The sequence below is a fragment of the Ananas comosus genome, linkage group 18 (genome assembly GCF_001540865.1).
Source record: "Ananas comosus cultivar F153 linkage group 18, ASM154086v1, whole genome shotgun sequence".
NCBI classification, from domain to species: domain Eukaryota; kingdom Viridiplantae; phylum Streptophyta; class Magnoliopsida; order Poales; family Bromeliaceae; genus Ananas; species Ananas comosus.
The window spans coordinates 9,895,220-9,903,106 of record NC_033638.1 but is presented as its reverse complement, the minus strand read 5'-3'; the positions used below and the strand labels follow the sequence as shown (position 1 = coordinate 9,903,106).

At 34.1% G+C, this 7,887-nt stretch overlaps 1 pseudogene; it reads left to right on the top strand.

Annotated features, from left to right (window-relative positions):
* On the top strand, positions 1 to 7,219 carry LOC109724310 (annotated as a pseudogene).

Sequence of the window (7,887 nt, the reverse complement as noted above, 5' to 3'; positions counted from 1 at the left end):
AGAAAAAAAAAAAAAAGTTGGGGCCCTTTTTTAGAAAGAGAGAAAGAGAGGGGGGAAGAGAGCGGCTGGGATGGGCGCCGCGACACACGCGGCGCCCATCCGGCAGCGTGCCCAAACTAATTAGTTTGGGCACGCTTCCCTGCAAATTTTTGTCCCACATCTACTACGCCTGTATCTTGCCATCAACGCATCACCTTTCTTAATTATTTTGCTATTCCTGCATCCACTACGCCTACATCTTGCATGCCATTTCCGACCTCTTCGCCATCCACCTCGCTGACCTTGCCGTGGGCCCACTTGCCGTCGGCATAGCTTCTAACCACATCATCGCCGTCGATTTTGCCGTGGGCTTACTTGCCGTCGGCGTCGCTTCTAACCACATCATCGTCGTCGACCTTGCCGTGCCCCCACTTGCCGTCGGCGTCACTTCTAACCACATCATCGCCGTCGACCTTGCCGTGCCCCCACTTGCCGTCGGCGTCGCTTCTAACCACATCATCGCCGTCTACCTCTCCATATGCTTTGCGACCACTATGGCACCGGTACGTTGGAATACCTACAACATTCCCGTTCCACATACCTTCTTTGGCACCCGTATGCTATGAATTTTTTTCTCTGTTTCATTTTTCCTGTTCTATATTTTTTTTTAATTTTTCTCTTTTATATTAAGATTTTTTTTAAACTAGTTTTGCATATAGGTTTTTAGGAATTAATTAAATTTTGGTGTTAGGTTCCTTTCATAAAAATTAATTTCTTGTATAATTAAGTGAATGGATCCTATTATTAAGGAATTGAATATTTGAGTATTTCCTATAAAACTCAAATTTTAGTGATATATATATATAAGAAAATTTTTTTGCAAGGATAATATTGTAAAGCCTATATGTCTATTTATGGCTTCTAAAAGTAAAGCTCATAATTGAATAGTAAACCAAAAGATTGTTATAATAAGAATCACTAAGTATGTGATTGAGGAAGAAAAGTTTCTTATTAAGTTTTCCACGACCCTTTTCGTAAGAGCATGGTTTTCATTCTACCCGGTAATTCTAGCCAAGCCAAAATTCAATATTTTCGGATTCGTTGTGCTCTTTTTGTATAATTAATGCACATTTGGACAATAAGTCTCAACAATGAACAACCTGGATATGGATATATGAGGGGGATATAAACAAACGAGTACCCTGGCGATTTTTCGGAATATCATTTCTCATGAGCTGTTGATATATATATAGTAACACACATGATGTAAAATGCTTTAGTTCATTAATTCATACTCGCAGTATAAGATGTCACATAAATTTAACAACACATCAGCAACTTATATATAGCGAGCCCTTTTTTGGGACGATGCAAAGAACTTTCCTAACCTAATAGCAAGGAAATGTCAATACCTACCTAATGCAAAAAAAGCCGACTCATTTTACCCTCAGATGTAGTTAAAAAATCAAGTCAATATGTAGCTAACAACCTTTATTATTGCATCTCACACTATGTTGACTTGATATTAGTAGTGGTCCTTCCTCATTAACATATAAAAATTAAAAAACTGTAAATTTTCATATGATGATTTGTTATGCATATAATGATTGAATTTAATATATATTTTAATTCTGTCAATAGTAAAAATCACTCTATTGATAGGGGACTCCGTGGAAAAAATGTGGATTTTGAGACCCCGCTTTACTATAGAGACAAAAAGAGTACACAAGCATTAATTAATTAGGCTTAGTCAACAAACTAGAAGACCAAAGGAGTAATCAACTAAGGCGGATCGTATACGAAAGAAATTATATTATTAATTAGATCCAGCTATATCGATATCGTAAGATCCTCTTGAGTATTACTGATCATGTCAATGTTGTTATCAAATTAATTAGTAATTTGATTTTTATAATCTCGTAACTATGGAGCTATGATATAGTAACCTTGACTCACCAGCAATATGCAAAGTGATTATGTGGTCTCAAAATTTAGCACAAAGAGATCCATCCCGAAATGACCTTTTATCGTTGCTACTTCAAGAGAAAAGTACTCAACTTCATTGTCATGGATTGGGTCCTATTCCAGATAAACTTTGAAAATCAAAAACAACTCGTGCTGATTATATTCGAATGCTTTCTAAGATCAGAAAAGGAGTCGAGGAGGAGAAGCGTGTAATGAAATCAGAATTAGCAGATATGAGACAAAAATATGAAGATATACACAGGGAAATGATAACAATGAAGGCATGGATAGAATCAATAGGTAAAAGGCCTCAAGACCATTGCATACTAGGAGAAGGAATATCATGCATTCCACAAGACCTCAAACTAGTAAGCATAATTTATAAGTAATTTTAATTTTTATGATGTATATAAAAAACTAATATATCATCTAACTTTTTCTCTCCAATCTAAAAATGCACCGATTTTTCTCATAATGGATCATCTCCTAATAATCAGGCAACCTCTTCTCATTCTAGTTATGAAGCACCACCAGCTCAGGTATTTTATCATCACAAATGGCTTTTCTTGAGTAATCTTGCTAAAGCTTGAAATTTTCAACCAAAATTAATTAGTTAGTTCTAATATTTTGCTAACCAATTTTAGATGACAGGAAGATTATTAATAGGTGCCTATTTTGTTAGTTAATTTAATTTCTATTTTTGACAAAGTGAAATCGCTAGTTGTTTTGTTTTTATTTTTTTAAAGGCATAAACTAATCTTAGAATCTAAAAATTGTTAATTCTATTTATATCGTAGGTGTATCGAGCTAAGAATATCTCAAAGAGAGTCCAAGCTGTATCAAATATTATGGTTATCTTCTAGCTCTTATTCTTTTTATTCTATTATGAAGATTTTTTTCTCTACAATATATATAAGTTTAAATTACTATATTTGTTTATTTACTTCTTGTTAGATTGGAACTGAAGTTTACTTGAGGAGTTTACAAAAACCTCACAATCATGTAGCACAAGGTTATCTTTTGAGTAAAGATCCAACTACAAAAGTAGGTGGGTTTGAATTAGGACCACAGTGTTGGGAGATTCAAATTGATGTGCCAATAGTATGCAATGAACTGCTATTTAGACCATATAGTAGCTATCAAACTATTGGAGATGCTGTTGGAGCAACTGTTGCTTGGTCATATACTTTTGTAAGAATAAGTTATCTCAACCATATTTTACTTTTTCAATTATCTTTCATTATTTATAACCTATTATATATATATATATGTTTAATTTGCTCTTTGTTCTTTTTACTGGTTAAGTGCAAGTAGTGCATGATGTTGTGTTCATCTCCGCGCCATATATTTTGAATCTGTTGGAATCAAAAAGACATGGAGCACATTTCTTATAATTTTGTGATTATCACTTTTATATATTACTACTTATATTGCAGGACATGTATTTAACAAATATAATCTTGGGGTATTTTGGCACAGTAGATGTATAATCTTGGAATATTTTGGCATAGTAGATGTATAATCTTGTGATATTTTGGCATGATATTGTGTTCATCTCCGCGCTATACGTTTTGAACCTGTTGGAATCAAAAAGATGTGGAGCACATTTCTTATAATTTTGTTATGATCACTTTTATATGTATTACTTATATATTGAAGAACACTTTTATGATATGTTTGGTTGAATTGTTCTACTAATTTGAACCCATCTACTTTTGTAATTGGATCTTTTGAGTTAAATATGCAATTAGTGATATGTTTGATTGAATTGTGCTTTTATATACTGTAACTTTCATTGATCTTGTAATTTTATATGCATAAATAATTTATTATTGAATGTCAATTAGCTAAAATATTATTTGTTATTTTTTAATGCATTATTTATTATTCAATATTTAAAAATTAGTATACTATTTAGTGACATTTGAATTTAGATGTTGGATATTAAATTATAAATAAATCGCAACATTTAGTAATGTTGGGAGTGGTTGCTTTATATCGACATTAGCAACATTTAGTAATGTTGGGAATAGTTAATTTATACCAACATTAGCAACATTTACAATTGTTGGAAATGGTTAAATTATAATAAGATTAGCAACATTTAGTAATGTTGGGAATAGTTAATTTATACCAACATTAGCAACATTTACAATTGTTGGAAATGGTTAAATTATAATAAGATTAGCAACATTTAGTNTTTTTTTTTCTCTTTCTCGATTCTCATTCCAGTATTTTCTCAGCCGACGATCTAAATCTTTTTTGTTTTTATCAAATCTGATATTAATATAAGTTGCAGATTCTTAATATTTATTTTTTTTCTTTTCATTTATATGTTTTACTTATATATTGAAGAACACTTTTATGATATGTTTGATTGAATTGCTCTACTAATTTGAACCCATCTACTTTTGTAGTTGGATCTTTTGAGTTAAATATGCAATTTGTGATATGTTTGATTGAATTGTACTTTTATGTATTGTAAGTTTAATTGATCTTGTAATTTTACATGCATAATAGTTTATTATTGAATGTCAATTAGCTAAAATATTATTTGTTATTTTTAATTCATTATCTATTATTCAATATTTAAAAATTAGTATACTATTTAGTAACATTTGAATTTAGATGTTGGGATATTAATTTATACAACATTAGCAACATTTACAATTGTTGGAAATGTTAAATTATAATAAGATTAGCAACATTTAGTAATGTTGGGAATAGTTAATTTATACCAACATTAGCAACATTTACAATTGTTGGAAATGGTTAAATTATAATAAGATTAGCAACATTTAGTAATGTTGGGAATAGTTAATTTATACCAACATTAGCAACATTTACAATTGTTGGAAATGGTTAAATTATAATAAGATTAGCAACATTTAGTAATGTTGGGAATAGTTAATTTATACCAACATTAGCAACATTTACAATTGTTGGAAATGGTTAAATTATAATAAGATTAGCAACATTTAGTAATGTTGGGAATAGTTAATTTATACCAACATTAGCAACATTTACAATTGTTGGAAATGGTTAAATTATAATAAGATTAGCAACATTTAGTAATGTTGGAAATGATTAGTTATACCAACATATAATAAATGTTGCAAAATCTACTTATATAGCAACACTTGTTATGTGCCTCCTTATGCTTAATATTAGTAACATTTCACTCAAATGTCGGTAAAGGATTCACCAACTGTGGCATAGGCAACACTAAATACTATATGTTGCTAATAATTTTAGCATCAATTTTATCTCTTTTAGCAATAATAATATATGCCACCAAAACATAATTTTTTTGTAGACCTTCTCGGTGAAACCGATCAAACTTATTATTATCGAAATGATTCGAACTGTTTCAAAGACCCAACATGCGTTCTGTTTGTTGCATTAGGCTCTTTCATCAACTGATGTAAAGATCAGTTAGTCCTAGTCCACCCTATTTTTTCTTTACAGGAAGATAATGAGCTAGCTCCATGTGCTCTGATTCATTATTTGTATTCAGATCTAGTAGCAATACCAAAGTGTTTCAAAGAAGGGTTACCTTGACTTAGGTCTGCCTTCGGCTTAGATCAACCTAAGTTAAATGGAATCTCTATCGTTCCATAGATGCTTTAATTATCATCATAAGGTAAGGTGCCCATTCGTGATAATTTCTGTCGATCTAGCATTCTAGGTTAAGATATGAATTATTTTTTGCCTCAGATTACTCTTGCAAAGTGTCTCTAGGTTAAGATATGAAATATTTTTGCCTCAGATTACTCTTGCAAAGCGTCTCGTGGAATGCTCCTTTGCGGACCGCGTGTTCTTCGCAGACTCTGGAACCGAAGCAAATGAAGTGGCCATCGACATTTCAAGAAAGTTCCAAAAGATTTGTGCATCAAGTTCCTGCTACCGAGTTCGTTGCGTTCACCCGGAGTTTTCACGGAACTACAATGGGCGCACTTGCCCTGACAAGTGAGGAGAGATTCCACGAACCTTTTGAGCTGGTCATGCCCAGTGTGACATTCGTCCAGTACGAAAGTATCGAAGAGGCGAAAAGAACGATACAAAAGGGCAAGACGACCGCTGTTTTTGTGGAGCCTGTTCAGGGCGAGGGTGGAATATATACTGCCACGAAAGATTTCTTGCAGGCGCTGCGTACATTCTGCGATGACGCGGGAGCTCTCTTAGTCTTTGATAAGGTTTGCGCTGCTTGGATCTGTTTATTATTATAAAATTAATTCTACTTCTTTTTGCTAGATCTCAGTTAACTAAAAAAAAAACTTGCTTAATTAAATCATTAATCTCTTTGTGTCATGAAATCTATCTCGTTCAGTTAATCAGTTATTCTCCATGCTATGTAGCCTTGTCCATGTAGAATTGTTAAAATAGTTTTATCGTCATTTCATCGTGTGCTTTTCCAAAATAAATGGCAGATTCAGTGCGGGGTGGGACGAACGGGCCATTTGTGGGCCCACGAGGCCTTCGACGTGGAGCCCGACATTATGACTCTTGCTCAGCCACTTGCCGGTGCTCTGCCGATCGGCGTTGTCTTACTCACCGAAAGGGTGTCTGCTGCCATAGCTTCCGGCTTTCGCTACCACAGAAGCACTTTCGGCGCCATAGCCTCCGGCTACCAACACTACCACAGAAACACTTTTAGTGTCAACACTCTGGTCTCCCAGGCAACCCTAGCCGTGCTCCACAAGATCCACGAGCATGGCTTTTTGGCCAGCGTGAGGAAGAAAGGCTTCTATCTGAAAGAGCTCCTCAATGAGAAGCTGCAAGGGAACCCCCACGTGAAAGAGGTGCGAGGAATCGGCCTTATGGTCAGTGTTGAATTTGATGTGGAGGTTTTTCCCCTCGTCGACGCTTGTTGAGAAGCCGGGCTTCTGGTGCTCGTTGCTGGGAGGGGACATGTGGTTGGCTTGAACCGTCGCTGATCATCTCAGAGAAGGAACTCAAACAGGCTGCCGAGATTATTGTTGAATGTTTGCCTGTACTTGATGCTGGTACAAGTTAGGTAACATTCATTCTGCATCTGGACGATGGAGTTTTTAGGTTTCTACTCACCTGTTCGAAGTAAATAAGTGACTGTCTAACATAGTGTCTTTTTTTGTATTTTTTTTTATTGCTGTGAGCTGAATCTTGCAGTTGAACAATCTCGTCAACTCCTTTGTTGTTTCTCACTCTTTTTAGTATACATTTTGGGGTTTATAGATTGATGCCAGGACATTGGACTGTAACCTCTAAACTCTAATTTTGGTGTACTGGATATTATCCTTGGTTATATGGAACACATTTTATCCTCAAACCTTTGCTCTGTAGTTTTTTACATTTTAAAAAACTAGAACTTCTTTCTCCCTTTCTTCAAGTCATTGTAGTAGTGTACATTGATATAATTTGTGTGGTTTAATTTGTACGGTGTTGTTCTTTTTGTTAATTTTTATCTTTTGATGCACACTGCGGGGAAGGGATATGTTGTTTGGCTTGTACCGCCGTTGATCATTTCAGAGAAGGAGATTGAACGTGCTGCTGAGATTATGGCAGAATGTTTGCCTATACTTTGATCCTAGTACAAGTTAGATCTAGTTTGGTGATATATGGTCCGCTAAAACCTATTATAGAAAATGAAGGGAAAAAAAAAAATGTAAAAGTCCTACTAAACTTTCATTCTTTTACACTATAAAATTATAATTATAATCGCTACCAAATAATGTTGTTATAATATGATCTAACGGACGGAAATGGTTAAATATGTAGATCTAATGGTCGAAACTTACAAGCACCAAATACTTGATGCTTTTATATATATATATATATATATATATATATAGAGAGAGAGAGAGAGAGAGAGAGAGAGAGAGAGAAAGCGAAAGTTTGTCTCGTGTGCTTTCGAAAGCACAGAGGTCTCAGTACTTGTATGTTATTTTCGATGGTATAACATTC